Source organism: Ovis aries, chromosome 2 (assembly GCF_016772045.2).
Source record: "Ovis aries strain OAR_USU_Benz2616 breed Rambouillet chromosome 2, ARS-UI_Ramb_v3.0, whole genome shotgun sequence".
Classification (NCBI taxonomy): domain Eukaryota; kingdom Metazoa; phylum Chordata; class Mammalia; order Artiodactyla; family Bovidae; genus Ovis; species Ovis aries.
In genome coordinates this window covers 157,806,753-157,824,852 of record NC_056055.1, presented here as the reverse complement: position 1 = coordinate 157,824,852, position 18,100 = coordinate 157,806,753, and positions in this window count along the sequence as shown.

The window sequence follows — 18,100 nt, the reverse complement described above, 5'->3', positions numbered from 1 at the left end:
GGGTATTTCATGTACCATCAACTAGTCCTCTTGGGGATGAGAGAGGAAACTCAGAGGTCTTGAAATCCTTTTACAACTTTTAACAGCTTCGTAGAAACAGATAAACCAACCAACCAAACAAAAAAGAGTGGAGATATATATATAAAACTGATTCTTTACTGTACACCTAAAACTAACACTACATTGCAATCAACTATATTCCAATAAATTTTTCTTAAAAAAAGCAAACTTATCAGCCACTTGTGGTTGAAACCATAGAGGGCCCTGGGGCTGTGTGGTAGATACCAGGACCCTGCACAGAGATCTAGGTCAATATGTTACAGTTCCTAGCACCACTAGCCCAGTGGATCCCCTCTTTGAGATGCATCCTCAGCACTACCCAGAGGCCAGACATGTCCTCAACAGCATCTCCCCTCTGCTAGGGGACAATGGGAAGGTCTGGCAACCTGAGCACTAGTGGAAGCCTTTGAGGCTGAAGTTCTGAAAGTTTCCTCTGCTTTTTGGTCACATGGGTTTCTGAACATGTAGTCGTGCCTATTTTTAAAATTTTTAAAATTGAAAATAAAAAAGTAGCAATTTTATTATTCTTAGTATTCAAATGAATACACATACACACATGTAACCAGGGGATATAGTCAATGAAGATGACATCCATAAGCTCACGTAGCTAGCTGTGCTGGAGACACTGCTGGACCAGCAAGTAGGATTCTGCCCCCTCAATCAAAGCATGCATCCAGTGAACATCTGCTGAGTGACAATTAATGTGCTAGGCTTCCCTGGTGGCGCGAGTGGTAAAGAACCCACATGCCAATGCAGGAGATGTAAGCGACACCAGTTCAATCACTAAAGGAAATAAACCCCGAATATTCGTTGGAAGGACTGATGCTGAATCTGAAGTTCCAATAGTCTGGCCACCTGATGCAAAGAGCCAACTCACTGGAAGAGACCGTGATGCTGGGAAAGACTGAAGGCTTAAAGGAGGAGCGGGCGGCAGAAGGTCTCCTGCAAGAGGCATGGCAACCCACTCCAGTATTCTTGCCTAGTGAACCCCATGGACAGAGGAACCTGGTGGACTACAGTCCATAGGGTCACAAAGAGTCAGACACAGCTGAGTGACTTAGCACACATGCATGCAGTCAATGTGCTAGGAATGTGGATATGGCGATGACTGAAAAAGTCTCTGTCCTCTTAAATTTACATTCTGGCAAGGAAGACAGACTGCACACAGTGGACAGATCAAAGTTGTAACAGGCGAGGGAAGAGCAGCGAGGCAAGCGGCTGGTCTGGAGAGCCATGGAAGTTCTGCGATAAGGTGAAGCTGGGGCCCGGTCTCAGTGAAATGAGAGAGCCACATGAATGTCTGAGGGAGACCATTCCAAGCAGCTGCTGCTGCGAAGTCGCTTCAGTCGTGTCTGACTCTGTGTAACCCCATTGACAGCAGCCCACCAGGCTCCCCCATCCCTGGGATTCTCCAGGCAAGAACACTGGAGTGGGTTGCCATTTCCTTCTCCAGTGAATGAAAGTGAAAAGTGAAAGTGAAGTCGCTCAGTCATGTCCAACTCTTAGCGACCCCGTGGACTGCAGCCCACCAGGCTCCTCCGTCCATGGGGTTTTCCAGGCAAGAGCACTGGAGTGGGATGCCATCGCCTTCTCAGATTCCGAGCAGAAGCAGCAGCAAATACTAAGGTCCTGAGGGAGGAATATGCCTGACCTGTTCAAGCACGACTGGAGCCAAGGAAGCAGGAAGAGACTGATGGAGGAGATTAGCAAGGGGCGGTTCATGTTAGGGTCAGATCCCATGGGCCCTTATTATGCTTTTGGTAGGTTCTGAGTCAGAGAGTGGCAGCTATGTACACTGAACCACATGGATAATCCTGGAAAGGGCATTAGTTCTAACAACTCGGTGTCCTTGGCAGACTTCTCAGGGGTAGCCAGAGAGTCAGCAATCCTTAGAGGATGAATTCTGATCCCAGTATCTTGGATTGTTGTCATTGTTCAGTCACTAAATCGTGTCCAACTCTTTGTGACCCCCATGGACTGCATGCCAGGCTCCTCTGTCCTCCACTATCTCTCAGAGTTTGCTCTGATTCATGCCCATGCTATCCAACCATCTCATCCTCTGCCGCCCCCTTCTCCTTTAAGCCTTCAATCTTTCCCAGCATCACGGTCTCTTCCAGTGAGTTGGCTCTTTGCATCAGGTGGCCAGACTATTGGAACTTCAGATTCAGCATCAGTCCTTCCAATGAATATCCGGGGTTCATTTCCTTTAGGATTGACTGGTTTAATCTCCTTGCAGTGCAAGGGGGACTCTCTTGCCTGGAGAACCTCATGAACAGTGTGAAAAGGCAAAAAAGTTCTCTTAGATCCCATGGGGCTAATTCAAGAGTGGGAATCATCCTACCCACTGTTTCTCTCCTTCCTCCTGCTCCCCACCCTCAGGAGCTGTTCCTCCTCAGTAGACTTCTGGGAAAGGTAAACTGGGGAGAGGAGATAAAATGCAAAATGCAAGTCATCCAATTTGAATCTTTCAACTTGGTCCCAGCATAGGGAAAGAAGGGTGAACAAACATCTGATCTGAGGTCTGGGAGGTAGCTGATCCATGTCCATCAGTAGTATCTGTCCTTTTTGCTTTAGCTTCATGAATCCAGGCCCACGCTGGCCCTTTTTATTTATCAGTTTATTTTATTCTATTATTTCTTTTATTTTAGAGGGCTTACCCCTCTGAAAAGATGTCACGTATATATCAGCCCACACAGCCACGCACCCTAGAGACACTGAGGCCAGGAGAGCGGTGGTTTTCGTTCTTTGCTTTTAAAAAATTTTATTGAAATAATGACCGAGGGTACTATGGGAACAATTTATCTACAACACGTAATTATTCAGCTTAGCAATTATTTTTAAAAGTAAGCTAAGAGACAAAAAATAGGCACTGCCATCAACTGCATCTGTGTTCTCACAGAGGAGAAAATACAAGCGAAGAGGGAAAAGTGGAAGATGACAGGGCTTCTCTCGTCACACCGAACAGTGAACTCAGACTTTGCAAATACAAGTCGAACCGGAAGGCATACACTTTCCAGCCTCCTGCCTGCACTCATCAACTTCACAAGTTTTCCCAGGGGCCCTACCAGGCCTACTAACCTCCCGGCTCCCCCCGCAACCTCCTCCTCTCACCTCCACCACCTCTCACCTCTCTCCATCACCAGAGATGCAGGGGAGCTGCGGAAAGCAGCCCAGTTAGCAGCAGAGCCCAGGGCTAGAAGTCTAGGGGTCCAAATTCTCCTACCAACCCCGCTGCCTTTGATTCATTCATAGTCTCTCTTCCTTATAACGAACCACAAGAGAAAACTCAATGATATTCAGTAAGTTACTTCCTGCTTCAACATTCAAAGTTCAGTTTCTTACCTCCAAGAAAGGAAGTAAGTTTAGAGCTACTGAGTAAATATTGGTGCTAAAGCCTGCAAGGCAATGATTCCTACCAAATGCAACCAATGAAGCCAGCAGAAGGAAGGAATATGGCTGTTTAGCTGCAGTGCTGGTGCCAAAAGCTCTCTCCTACGTGTGGCTGGGCTCCCTCGCTGACCCGCCTGCTTCAGACTCTGAGTCTCATTTTGAGTGTCCCCAGCACTGCGATGTCCCAGGAGCATGGTGAGCTCTAGTCTCAGATTCTTCATGAGCCATGCACTGTCCCTCATCAGCATTCAGGGCATGTGTGTTGTGGGTTGAGGCAGAGAGGTGCTTCCTGGAGTGATAGTTCATCCAGATATCCATCCTTTGAGGGTTCCATGGACTGAGGGAACTCAGCCACTCACCTTTCCTAGGAGTTGCTCTCATCCCCCCTCGTGTGTCAACTTACAGGCAACAGGAAGAGCAGGTGGCTGTTCCAAGCTAGAGATCACTGGGCAAGACCACCTTTGAGACTAACAAGCCAACCTGAGTGAGTGAGTGAAGTCACTCAGTCGTGTCTAACTCTGCGATCTCATGGACTGTATCCTACCAGGATCCATGGAATTTTCCAGGCAAGAGTACTGGACTGGGTTGCCATTTCCTTCTCCAGGGGATCTTCCCGACCCAGGGATCGAACCTAGGTCTCCATTGCAAGCAGACACTTTACCATCTTTGTGCTGAGCAAATGTGGGCTTGGAGGTGTACATTCAAGCACCAGAGTGAACCAGCCAGGCCTGGAGTGGTTACCTCACTTGTCTTTTCTGCTTCCTCCTGGCCACACACACACACACACACACACACACACATTTATTTTTTGATCAGTGGTAGGTAACCTCAGGGTTGGAACTTGGAAATAGGGTCACAGGTTAATATTACGTGCTTGAGGGATTAGGGAGAATCTAAGCAGCTCCAAATGTTGGAATGAGACTCAATGGAGGGTGAGGCAGGTCACAGAGGTAGACTGGGGGTTAACATGGACAGGCATTCTTATAACCAGAGCTGTCCAATGAAGGGGCAGCCTGCTTGGTAAGGTGATAGTTGCTGTAACTCAAAGGGTACAAGAAGATGGCTGCAAAGCCTCTGATTTGGGATGCTGGGGGAGGCCTCAGCACGCTGCAGTCCTTCTGATTCTATGACTCTAAGAGATCTCGAAATAGTTCACTTACTGTCAACTTGCATTGAATCATTTTGCTGAATCACCACTTCCTAAAGTCACTATGACTCAGATAGGGTTTATAAGCAAAACTTTTCTCTCTGTATCCCCAAAGTGCTCAATTTGAATCTGTAAGAAAGAAGATAAATTTATAAACTGGGGGTTTATTTTTGCCTTTCAGAGATAACTTACATATATTTCTCACATTTTTACTCTCTCCTGTACTGTATTTTTTTAAAAAGTTACTATGGACAGCATGCTTGGACACCTTCAAATGTACTCAAAACCTAGGGAGTCAAAAATTGATGTCCCGGCTCTATGAACTGGCCAGATAAATACTCTCATTAGCCTAAAACTCTCTGCTCAGCACTCCATACTAATCTTACACTTGTTTGGGGTGACAGAAAGAACTCACTAACCTTCTTAAAGAAGGAAGGAAATATTTGCCATTTCTATTGGTAACCTGTTCTGTGACCTTGGGAAACTAACTAGCTTCTCCAAGACACAGTTTCTTCATGTGAAATAGAGACTATAATAGCATCTATCATACAGAGTTACTGTTAGCATTAAATAATACATGTAATATACTTTTTGCAGTATCTGACACATGGCAAAAAAAGTTAGCTACCACTATTATTCTTAAAATCATGGAACTTTTTTAGAAATTACATAAAAATATACATATACACAAATGAAACTATAAATCAGTCATAAAAAATAATGCAATTTTGGCATTTGCAACACCATGGATGGACTTGGAGGGCATTATGTTAAGTGAAATAAGTTAAACAGAGAAAGACAGATACTGTATGATATTACTTATCAGTGGAATCTAAAAAATAAACTAATGAATATAATAAAAAAAGATACAGACTCACAGACATAAAGAACAAATTAGTGGTTACCAGTGGGGAGAGGGAGGAGCAAGATAGGTATAGCAGTTAAGAGGTACAAACTACTATATAAAAGGAAATAAGCTACCAGGGGGATTTCTCTGGTGGTCCAGTGGGAACCTGTGCTTCCCCTGCAAGGGGTCTGTGTTCAATCCCTGGTCAGGGAACTAAGATCCCACATGACACAATGCAGCCAAAAAAAAAAAAACCTACAAGGATATATTGTTCAACACAGGGAATGTCTTTTATAAAAACTATAAATGGAGCCTGACCTTTAAAAATTGTGAATAACTATACTGTACACCTGTAAAACTTATATTATATTGTGTATCAACTATATTTTAATAAAAAAAATTTTTTTAATGCTAAGGAACTATGCCTTAAAGTGCTCTTTCACGTAAAAAAAAGTCTGAAGATAAGCAGTTTTGGGCTAGCATGCAGCTCGCAAGCATTATTAATTAACAATAACATTAACCCAGACTCCTACATTTTCTCTAGAAACTTTAGCATGATACCCATTCTCAAATCACCTCCTGGTCCAAGATGGATGCTAGAGCTCAAACCACCTCATCTGTATTCCAAGAAGTAGGAAGACAGGAAAGATAATCACGCACCTTCCTAGTTTCTGGTCTCTGTTTAACTTTGCAAAGGTTACTGAAGCTCTGAGAGTCAGAGGCCAGAAAAGGCCTTATGGACAATCCAATGAGGTCTGATTCTCCATCACACAGATAGGCAAACTGAGATAAACTATGTCTATAGATAAAATATCTTGGCCCAGGTAGTGCCAGAACTAGGGGACTGAAGAAACCTGAGATGATTAATAACTCTGGCGGACCCATCAACTTTCCCTCTGCAGGCAGCCCAGATTCAGACTCTCCAATCAAGGAAAACCAGTTCTAAGGAATTTACATGCTAAACAAATCCAGACTTCTGAAGGCCTTAATTTAGAAACAGGGACCCCCAAGCCTTAGCCTTGCCTCCCTTTCCAGCCTTCAGCCTGGCCTCTATGGAGCATTCCCAGTATCTAAGCAGATAAGCCATTTTATTGCCATGTCATATTTACAGTTTAGAACTTGCTGTTGTGTTTTCTTTTCTCAGATCTAGTTCATGGACTAAATAGAGAGGTGACATCAAACAGTTGAGCAAACAGCTGTCGGAAGCTGCCTCTGAGCACTCTGGGAAAGCAGCTGGTCCCCCTCCAGTGACACCCAGGGGCAGGCTCACACCGAAAGGTCATGGCTACCAAACAGCAAGCTGGCTCGGAGACGCCTGGGACATGACATCTGTTTGGAGTCCACTAATGCTGGTTTTACTCAAGAATTTGTTGTCTTTCAGGGCAACCATGGATTATTATGACTACCAACATTTGCTGTCTACTGAATGTCTATGGAGTAAACAGAAAAGGCAACATCTCCATCATCAAGAAGCTGGCAAACACGCTACATGTGGGCTGGGAAGGGGATACATTTCATTCTACAGCCCTTGGAGGCCTCACACATCATACAAACCCACTTACTCATTCCCCATCTGGGTCAGGGAAGTGCTGAGACCTTCAAGGGCATCAAAGGTGTGGGATGCGGGAGGAGGGTGTTGGCCATAGGCCCTGAGTCAGGCTATTTTATTTCCACCCTCTTTTATTTCCACAGGGTCACATGTGCATAAATTGCAGCCAAGACAGTAAACTCTCCTAGAATAAATACAAGTAGCTACAGACTACAAAATGAACTAAAAAACACTCACTCTGAAAAGACTCCAAAAAATGATTCCAATCAGACTCTTCATAGCACCATGGGTTTTACAGAAAAGTGGAAGGAACTTTTAATATATTCAAATCTAATCTCCCTGTCCTCCACACAACATTCCTGTGAGATAAATTTTAGTGCCTGTTTGAACCATTTCAAGGTCTGAGATTCCTCAGTTTTTTTGAGGCAGGTTTATTAGTGATGCTCTGCTTTGGTTCTGTAATTCCTCAATAGGGAATATTTAAGTAGCAAGGACCCGGCCTAGAGGAAGAAAGAGAAGAAAGAATCAAATCCTGTATGCAAAAACCCTGTGTACATGTAAGAATGGGGTTAATTTTCCTAATACACAAAAGCACTTATATAGCAATTTCATAAAAGAATCAAATTTTAAAAATGAGAAAAGGCTACGAATAGGGAGTACACAAGACAAAAACGGACCAGTAAGCAGATGAAAAGAGCTTTTACTTCAAACGTTATTCAGTTGGGTTGCTCAGTCGTGTCTGACTCTTTGTGACCTCATGGACTGCAGCATGCCAGGCTTCCCTTTCCATCACCAACTCCCAAAGCTTGCTCAAACTCATATCCATCGAGTCGGTGATGCCATCCAACCATTTCATCCTCTGTTGTCCTCATACCTTCAGTCTTTCCCAGCATCAGGGTCTTTTCAAATGAGACAGCTCTTTGCATCAGGTGTCCAAAGTAGTGGAGCTTCAGCTTCAGCATCAGTCCTTCCAATGAACATTCAGGATTGATTTCCTTTAGGATGGACTGGTTGGATCTCCTTGCTGTCCAAAGGACTCTCAAGTGTCTTCTCCAGTACCACAGTTCAAAAGCATCAATTCTTTCGCGCTCAGCTTTCTTTATGGTCCTACTCTTACAAACATTATTCAGTTCAGTTCAGTTGCTCAGTCGTGTCCGATTCTTTGCAACCCCATGAATCGCAGCACGCCAGGCCTCCCTGTCCATCACCAGCTCCCGGAGTTCACTCAAACTCACATCCATCGAGTCGGTGATGCCATCCAGCCATCTCATCCTCTGTCGTCCCCTTCTCCTCCTGCCTCCAATCCCTCCCAGCATCAAAGACTTTTCCAATGAGTCAACTCTTCGCATGAGGCGGCCAAAGTACTGGAGTTTCACCTTTAGCATCATTCCTTCCAATGAACACCCAGGACTGATCTGCTTTAGAATGGACTAGTTGGATCTCCTTGCAGTCCAAGGGACTCTCAAGAGTCTTCTCCAACACCACAGTTCAAAAGCATCAATTCTTTGGCGCTCAGCCTTCTTCACAGTCCAACTCTCACATCCATACATGACCATTGGGAAAACCATAGCCTTGACTAGACAGAACTTTGTTGGCAAAGTAATGTCTCTGCTTTTCAATATGCTGTCTAGGTTGGTCATAACTTTTCTTCCAAGGAGTAAGCGTCTTTTAATTTCATGACTGCAGTCACCATCTGCAGTGATTTTGGAGCCCAAAAAAATAAAGTCTGACACTGTTTCCACTGTTTCCCATCTATTTCCCATGAAGTGATGGGACCAGATGCCATGATCTTCGTTTTCTGAATGTTGAGCTTTAAGCCAACTTTTTCACTCTCCTCTTTCACTTTCATCAAGAGGCTCTTTAGTTCTTCTTCACTTTTTGTCATAGGGTGGTATCATCTGCATTTCTGAGGTTATTGATATTTCTCCTGGCAATCTTGACTCCAGCTTGTGCTTCTTCCAGCCCAGCGTTTCTCATAATATATTCTGCATATAAGTTAAATAAGCAAGGTGACAAACATTATTAGAGAACTGTAAATTCAAGCAATGAAATGCCATTTTTTACCAATCCTTGACTAATGTCAAATCATCTGATAATACCCACAACACGGGGAAACACACCATTCTTCTTGATGAACAATTCAGTTATGACTACTGAAATTTAAAATGAACACAGCCTTTGGAAATAAAACCAAAAATAAACAAATGGGACCTAATTAAACTTAAAAGCTTCTGCACAACAAAGGAAACTATAAGCAAGGTGAAAAGACAGCCTTCTGAATGGGAGAAAATAGCAAATGAAGCAACTGACAAACAACTAATCTCAAAAATATACAAGCAACTCCTACAGCTCACTTCCAGAAAAATAAACGACCCAATCAAAAAATGGGCCAAAGAACTAAATAGACATTTCTCTAAAGAAAACATACAGATGGCTAACAAACACATGAAAAGTTGCTCAACATCACTCATTATCAGAGAAATGCAAATCAAAACCACAATGAGGTACCATTTCATGCCAGTCAGAATGGCTGCGATCCAAAAGTCTACAAGCAATAAATGCTGGAGAGGGTATGGAGAAAAGGGAACCCTCTTACACTGTTGGTGGGAATGCAAACTAATACAGCCACTATGGAGAACAGTGTGGAGATTCCTTACAAAACTGGAAATAGAACTGCCTTATGACCCAGCAATCCCACTGCTGGGCATACACACCGAGGAAACCAGAATTGAAGGAGACACGTGTACCCCCCATTGCAGCACTGTTTATAATAGCCAGGACATGGAAGCAATCTAGATGTCCATCAGCAGATGAATGGATAAGAAAGCTGTGGTACATATACACAATGGAGTATTACTCAGCCATTAAAAAGAAGACATTTGAATCAATTCTAATGAGGTGGATGAAACTGGAACCTATTGTACAGAGTGAAGTAAGCCAGAAAGAAAAACACCAATACAGTATACTAACACATATATATGGAATTTAGAAAGATGGTAACGATAACCCTGTATGCAAGATAGCAAAAAGAGACAGATGTATAGAACCGTCTTTTGGACTCTGTGGGAGAGGGAGAGGGTGGGATGATTTGGGAGAATGGCATTGAAACATGTATACTATCATATATGAAACGAGTCGCCAGCCCAGGTTCAATGCATGATACTGGATGCTTGGGGCTGGTGCACTGGGACAAACCAGAGGGATGGTACAGGGAGGGGAGTTCAGGATGGGGAACCCGTGTATACCTGTGGCGGACACATGTTGATGTATGGCAAAACCACTACAATATTGTAAAGTAATTAACCTCCAATTAAAATCAATAAATTTATTTTATAAAAATGAAATTTAGTTCATAAATATACTTTTATAAGTGCATAGAAATATTTTCAGCAATATCTGTAATAGAGGAATGTTTGCAATAGAAGTAAGTAAACAACTTTCCTTTCTATTGATAAGCAACTGGGGTAATAAATTGAGTTACATCTAGCATGGAACACTCAGAGCTACTAAGTCAAATGAGGCAGATTTACATGGGTAAAAACAAAAGATATCTAAGACATATTAAGGGAAAACACAAGGTGTAGAAATGTGCATATGAGCTTATTTACATAAAAATTATATATGCTTGCATATTCATAGACATAATCTGCAAGAAGATATAAAATATTAGTACTTATTTATTTGAAAATCAAAATATGTAAAGGCAATACTGTATTCCACCTCTGGATATATGCATATGTAGCAAGTAGAAAACATGCAAGGAGCACAGACAAATAGTTTAGGCGGGAAGAGGATTGAAACTGGCAAGGGGCCCATAAGAACTTAAAAATATATTTTAATGTTTTGTTTCATTAAGAATACAACCATAATGCTCTTTATAAATATTTGAAGACGAAAAAAATAAAAGAGACTCATTTGACTCAAACATCCATAAACATTTATAAACTCTCTTAAAATAATCAGTGAGACAACGATGACTCATTTTTTTTTAAATGTGAAAGCCGGTAGCGAGTATGGATTAAGTTTTCCTTGGAGAAATCGGATCTACTTGGTAGAACATTTTTGTACTAATCTTTTTTGTTTACTAGATTTTTCTATTAATACAGTCTGAAAATAAGAGTTGTGCTTTCATAGCATGTTTGTTGTCAAAGAGAGCTGGTATTTTGTCAAATTGCAGCTTTTTTGTGCTGGGGAAACAGTCTTACCTTCCTCACCCCACTTTGGAAACCTCTCATGAAAATTACTGGATAGACCATGGGTCTCTAACAAAACTTTACTGGCAGATACTGTTTGAAACTTGTGCAGAGTGGGTCTTCATTTTCAGAAGTCAACATGTTAAAACCATTCTCAGATATGCATTGTGGAATTTGCCCTTAAATATCCTTAAACATGCTCTTCTTCACAGATCCCCATGACACCTTCAGGAACTTTGTGCAAAATGATTCAGAATCTACCCCCCAGATTTGCTCTGTCAGAGCAGAGGTGGGCTCAGTGACTCTGCACTAATGGCCCTTTTGTCCTTCTGATTCAGGAATTCACAGTGACAAGAGATGATGATGGTTCTGACCAATGAAATGTAATCATTAGTCAAGTGCAGGTGGAAGACAGTTCTTGCTTTGGATACAAGTGAGTGGCTTACCTCTTGTACTGCACACATATTACTCTCGGAGTATGACAACTGAGTTTTAAATGCACACAATGGATTTTTCTCTCAAGCACTGTGCCATAGATGCAATGGTGAATATTATCTAGCAAAAGGTTCTCATCTAAAAGTCAATTTTAGAAGACAATTTCCTACCTGGAAAACTGTCTTCAGTAGACAGCCTAGTTGACTTGTTTCAAATTCCTAACTGAAAACCTGCTGGCCACAAATTAGCCAAAGGAAGTTTTCATAATAAGAAAAGAAAAAATGATCAGCATTACATACTCTGTCACCAACAAACTCCAAGAATAGTATCTTTCTGCGAGATCTCCGATGGTGTCTCAATGGATTCCTTTCTGAGATTCTCCGCTGGCAGAGAACTTTCTGGCAAAGCCTGATGCCCATTTTCTTCTCCCATCCCGGCAACAATGCTGCTGTCCTTCTGGTGTTCTCTGCACGTGCTCTGTGGGTGTCTGCCTTCTGTACAGATGTCCATCTTGTCCCTCATCCTATGGCCTTATCCATTAGGGCACACTAGGTCTCCCTGTGGTTCCAGGTGCTAGCAGGTAAATGAAGAGGCCTCAGGTCAGTAGGTATGGCTCTTCTCTGCAGCTCTCCCAATAAGCCTTTCTTACTCTGAAGCTTTGCATTACTTTTATTATCTAATAGCTACAGCGTATCAAGCCCTATACACTCTAGACCTCATGGTCCAGTGCAGGAGTCAAGAGCCTCGTGGCTACTGAACACCTGAAATGTGGTTACATCAAATTGAGATGTACTGAAAGTGTAAAATACACAATGGGTTTTTAAGACTTAGTATAAAAAATTGTAAAATTTCTCATTAACAATTTTTATGTTGATTGCATGTTGGAATGATAAGATTTTGGATACACTGAGTAAATAAAATACATTATTAAAATTAATTTTACTGTTTCTTTTTTACATGTAACTACTGAACAATTTAAAGTTATATATGTGGCCCACATTATATTTCTATTGGATGACATTACTCTGGACAAGTGTTCATCCATCCCATCCTTCAAATATTGTTGACGGCCTACTAGGGTTCAGGCACTAAAGCAGGTACAGATGCATTGGTGGGGTTTGTGAAGTATGCCAAGCCTTTGCCCTCATAAAGACAGTAAATAAGAAGGCAGAAAGATGGATAATCACAATACAGGGTAGGTACGACAAAGAAACAGCCTCAGTTCAGTCGCTCAGTCGTGTCTGACTCTTTGTGACCCCATGCACTGCAGATTGCCAGGCTTCCCTGTCTTTATCACCAACTCCTGGAACTTGCTCAAACTCATGTCCATTGAGTTGGTGATGCCATCCAACCATCTCATCCTCTGTCGCCCCCTTCTCCTCCTGCCTTCGATCTTTCCCAGCATCACGGTCTTTTCAAATGAGTCAGTTCTTCACATCAGGTGGCCAAAGAAACAACCAGAGTATCACAATAGATAATAGCAATGGTGAGAGGCTGGGGCCAGTTTATGTGGAGTGGCCAGGGAAGGTTGCACCAAGAAGGTAACACTGGTGTAGAGACCTGAGGGTGATATGCCAGATGCATGAAACCCAGGAGGAGGAGGAGTTCAGAAGAGAGAAGGGTCGGTACAGACCCTGAGGGTCCTGGAGCACCGCTGGTGAAGGGGACCACTGGATACCATATGAGGATGTTCATGGAAACATGCAGGCCTGACAGGTCAAAAGGAGTTCAGATTTTACTCAAGGCAAATGGGAAGCCAAAGAAAGGATTTAAGAAGAGTGGCAGATTGATCCATTTTATGCTTAAAATACGTCTTTTTGGCAACTGCGTAAAGAATGGATTGGAAGGGACAGTGGAAGATTCTGTAGTTAAGACGCAATTGCAAGAGGGTGGGATGATTTGGGAGAATGGCACTGAAGCATGTATAATATCATATAAGAAACGAATCACCAATCTAGGTTTGATCCAGGATACAGGATGCTTGGGGCTGGTACACTGGGATGACCCAGAGGGATGGTATGGGGAGGGAGGTGGGAGGGGGGTTCAGGATTGGGAACACGACGTGTACACTCATGGCGGATTCATGTTGAAATATGGCAAAACCAATACAATATTGTAAAGTATTAAAAAAAATTGGGCAGATGTCAAGTACAGATCAATATACCACATGGCATTTTAAATCAAGCTAAGGGGGCTGATTGAAACAGACATTTCTTATTGTAATTGTTTGGCTTTATTTTTCATTTGCTTAAGTGACTATTCATTCAGAAATATACCTATTTCTGCATATTATTTTTACATGATAAAATTATTAGATTATATTGTAGAGATATAAATAGGAACAAATTGTGGTAGAACATATATAAAAATTCACTCTTGATTATTCTTAAAATTAGCATTTAATGATTTCCTATTGTTTATAAATTCTCTGCTTTGGGGTCTTCAATCAGCACATTCAAAAAGCAATAGCTTAATCTCTCAACAATGACTGAAAATAAATAAATGAAAATGAAATTTTAATTCAATGAGATCATATTGATCATTTATAGCATGCCAAGCACTCCTGCACTCAAAGAATTGATAATCTTCACATTATCAGATAATTGCATTTATAAATAGCATACTTTTTATTCTTATTACAAATGTTTATATTAAAATATACTTGCATACAGATAAATAAGATTTGCCATTAAAACTTTTTGAAGTTAAAAAAAAAAAAAACAAAAAAAAAAACAACAAAAAAAGAGGCAATTGCAGGAGTTCAGGATAGAAGGGTAGTAACTTATTCTAAGGTGGTAGCAGTAAAAAGTGCTCAATATATTTCACTTGTCCTGAAGTCTTCCAGGCTTCTGGGCTCAAAGGGACACAAAGATCATCAAATGCAAATGAATAACTAGGAGAGTTCAGTTCCCTTCTTAATGTTTCTGAGGATCACCAGAGAGGAAGTTACATTCTCCTGGTGGTTCCTCACTTGTTCCTGGTCTCTGCTCTAGACACAACACTTGATCCCTTATCAACGTCTGCAGGATGCCCCAGCCTGTCCCAATCAATCCTTCTCTTGATTCCTTAAAGCAGTGTTAATTCAAGTCTAAGGAAGCTGCAAAGCTCCACTAAAGACACAGGAAAGGGTAACAAGAAACTGGAGCACCAAAGAAAAAGTAGCCTTCACTTTATTATCTACCATGCCTGTTAGGAAGAGCACTCTGGTTGTATTGCTTTTCCCTCTGGTTCCAGGGAGAAAATTTGAAAATCCCATTGCTTCATTTCTCAGAGCAAGCTACTTTTATACCCACTCTATCCCGATCTCTCCCGTCCAGCTGGGTCTGGACTTTGCCTCTCAGAAGTAGATGGCCCATCAATATCCTTTCTTAATCAAAAGCATAAATTTTCCTCTGTAGAGGACCTTTCATATGGAAGCATCTGAAATTAGGTTTTAAAATCATATTTTCTTTCCTCCACATTTGTACGACCTTATTTAATTCTCCTCATGAAGTAGACGTTACATCCATTCACGAAGAAGAAAAGTGAAGCTAAAAGAGGTGGCCGAGAATAATTTGCTCCAAATCCTACAACCAATCAGGGATGGAGAGACTGAAAACTGAATCCAGCTAAAACCCTGCCTGGCCATCAGCAGCCTACACCTCCTCCTGGCAGAGATGGGGCCCAAGGGCAAGGTCATTTTTCTCCTCAAAGCACCATCACCTGCTCCCCTCCCTTTTGGGAATCCACCTTTTGCCTACACATCTAGAGATTCAAGGACACATCTTGCAGAATCCATATGTCTTCCTCTGTGAGTGGAGGAAACAAATAATCAGAAAATGGGCAGGAGGAGATAACTATGTAAAGAGGCCAGGAAAATCAAGAAATGAACACCTTATAGCCTTGACTTTTTTTTTTAAATTACAAAGCAAGGTTGTCTGCTGAGCTTGGGCTAAGGAAAGTTAAGGAAAATGGTGGAGACCCTAGCTGTCCACTGAGGGGCTACAATACCTCATATGGGCAAGGAGAGGGGGCAGCAGCTGTGCGTGGATTTAGGTACTTCAGAATGCATTCTGTACAAAATGGGATTCCCATCTGTTACTCAGTTATTATCATTATCTACCATACTCAGGTAAGGGTATTCCACTGTTAAGAGATAAAAATTTCACCTTAACCAATGGAAAGCCATTTTAATACCAAGCACTTTGGAAAGTTCCTGGTGTTAGCAAGGGGTCCAGGGATTAGTTATTCAAAGTTAGTTATTAATATATTGTTGTTTTGAATAGGAAGTTCTCTCAGAAATGCCTCTCATATCATATACTATAAGCAACTGTGTCAACATTTGCTCCTTAACTCTGAGACTTTCCCTTTTCTAAAATTATTCCTTGGGTCTAAAGACGGCACTTTTGAAAACTGCATTTTTGGATTATCACATCCCAGAATCTTGTTTAGAGGCAAGTGTTTTCTCACATAAATTCTCTTGACCCTCTCTTGAACCTTCCCCAAATCCTCTGCAGGGAGTTGTTGGGTCAGGGGCTGTCACAGACACCACAACAATTGGGCCTCAGCCTTTGGGGGAAATGATGCCTTTGTCTTACATGAGAGGAAAACTTTCTTTTTGGAGATTTCCCCCAACATTGAATCTTTCCTTGGCTTTTGCAAAACGATATCCAAACTTTTAGAAAAAATTCACAATAGCATTGTTTGGTACTGTTTTCACACTCATACCTATTTTTATCTATTTCTGTTGCACCATGAGACAGCAAAGCTGAGAACATTCATTTGCATAAACAACTCAATGTCACTCTAAAATAGAGTTCCATACTACTACACTATACTGACATGAACCATTTAGGAACTGTTGTATTTCAGAAAGTAGGGACAAAGTACGTTTGATTGAATAAGTACATATGTATCCTTCAGCTCAGTTCAGTTCAGTCACTCAGTTGTGTCCAACTCTTTGCGACCCCATGAATTGCAGCACGCCAGGCCTCCCTGTCCATCACCGACTCCCGGAGTTCACTCAAACTCACGTCCATCGAGTCAGTAATGCCATCCAGCCATCTCATCCTCTGTTGTCCCCTTCTCCTCCTGCCCGCAATCCCTCCCAGCATCAGAATCTTTTCCAATGAGTCAACTTTTCGCATGAGGTGGCCAAAGTACTGGAGTTTCAGCTTTAGCATCATTCCTTCCAAAGAACACCCAGGATTGATCTCCTTTAGAATGGACTGGTTGGATCTCCTTGCAGCCCAAGGGACTCTCAAGAGTCTTCTCCAACACCACAGTTCAAAAGCATCAATTCTTCAGCGCTCAGCTTTCTTCACAGTCCAGCTCTCCTTAGTTTTGTCTTATTTACAGTAAGATTGAAAATTCACCCACAGTTACAAGGCCTTAGGTGATGTGGCCTCTTACTACCTCTCAGACCTCGTCCCCCAGCCAAACCTTGTGGATTCTACACCCTACAAACATTTCCTATGAATCTAAAACCTCTTTAGCCACCTATTTTGGCTCACCTTCTTATCCTGACTCCACAATACAATCCACATACATTGCACTACTTTTGTCCTCCGAATAGGCCATATACTTCTATACCTCATGTTTCACAAGCTTTCTCCGCCCCAAATCACTTTCTTCTTCACCTGGTTTACTTAGATTCTTAAAACAAAGCTCAAACGTCACTCCCTCCCCAAAGCTTTTCTTGACCTCTCTCCCAGTCTGAATTAACTGAGTTCAATGTATTCTTTATGGCCATACTGTTGTCAGCTTGTCAAAGTGTGCTACATGACAGAGGGTTGCTGTCTACAAATCCCACTGCTCCCAAGGCTTGTGATAGTGATGACCAGGAAGCAGCTCTCCAGCCAGGAACTGTATTTCCCAGCCTCCCTTGCATCCTGAGGTGGCCATGTGACCAACTCTTGCCAATGGAATGTGAGCAGAAATGAGGCATGCTACTTTTAGGGCTGAAACAGTTTAAGAAGCAGACATACCTCCTCCACTGTCTGTTCCTTCTTCTATCTTGATGCAATTGACAGCAAGGCCCAGGGGATGGGTAGCCACAAGATGGAAGGACCTGGCCATCAAATGGAACACCTGCCTTGGACAATTATGGGAGAAATAAACAACTTTAAGGAATCTCTGACTTTTAAGGAAAAGGTGTTTTTTAAAAAAAGGATCGGTTTACAGGTAAACAGTAAATCTGTAGAAAATTAGTTAATTTCAGCACCATTTGATCATTTTATGGGACTTTTGGTTCTTGAATACTGAAAGATTCAATGGGCTTATTTAGGTTGCTGCCAGTATTTGGAGTAGAAAAGAATAAAGATCTGGACAACTAGAAAATCTCTCAATACACATTAAAGTTCAACTCAGAGCTGTTCCCTACCAGCTTACTTTTTAAACAATATCTTAAATCAATTTTAATACCATTTTTGTCAAGTGGACTAGGAATTCAAGAAACACACGCATACAGAACATTATTAATTTAAATGCATAATCACTAG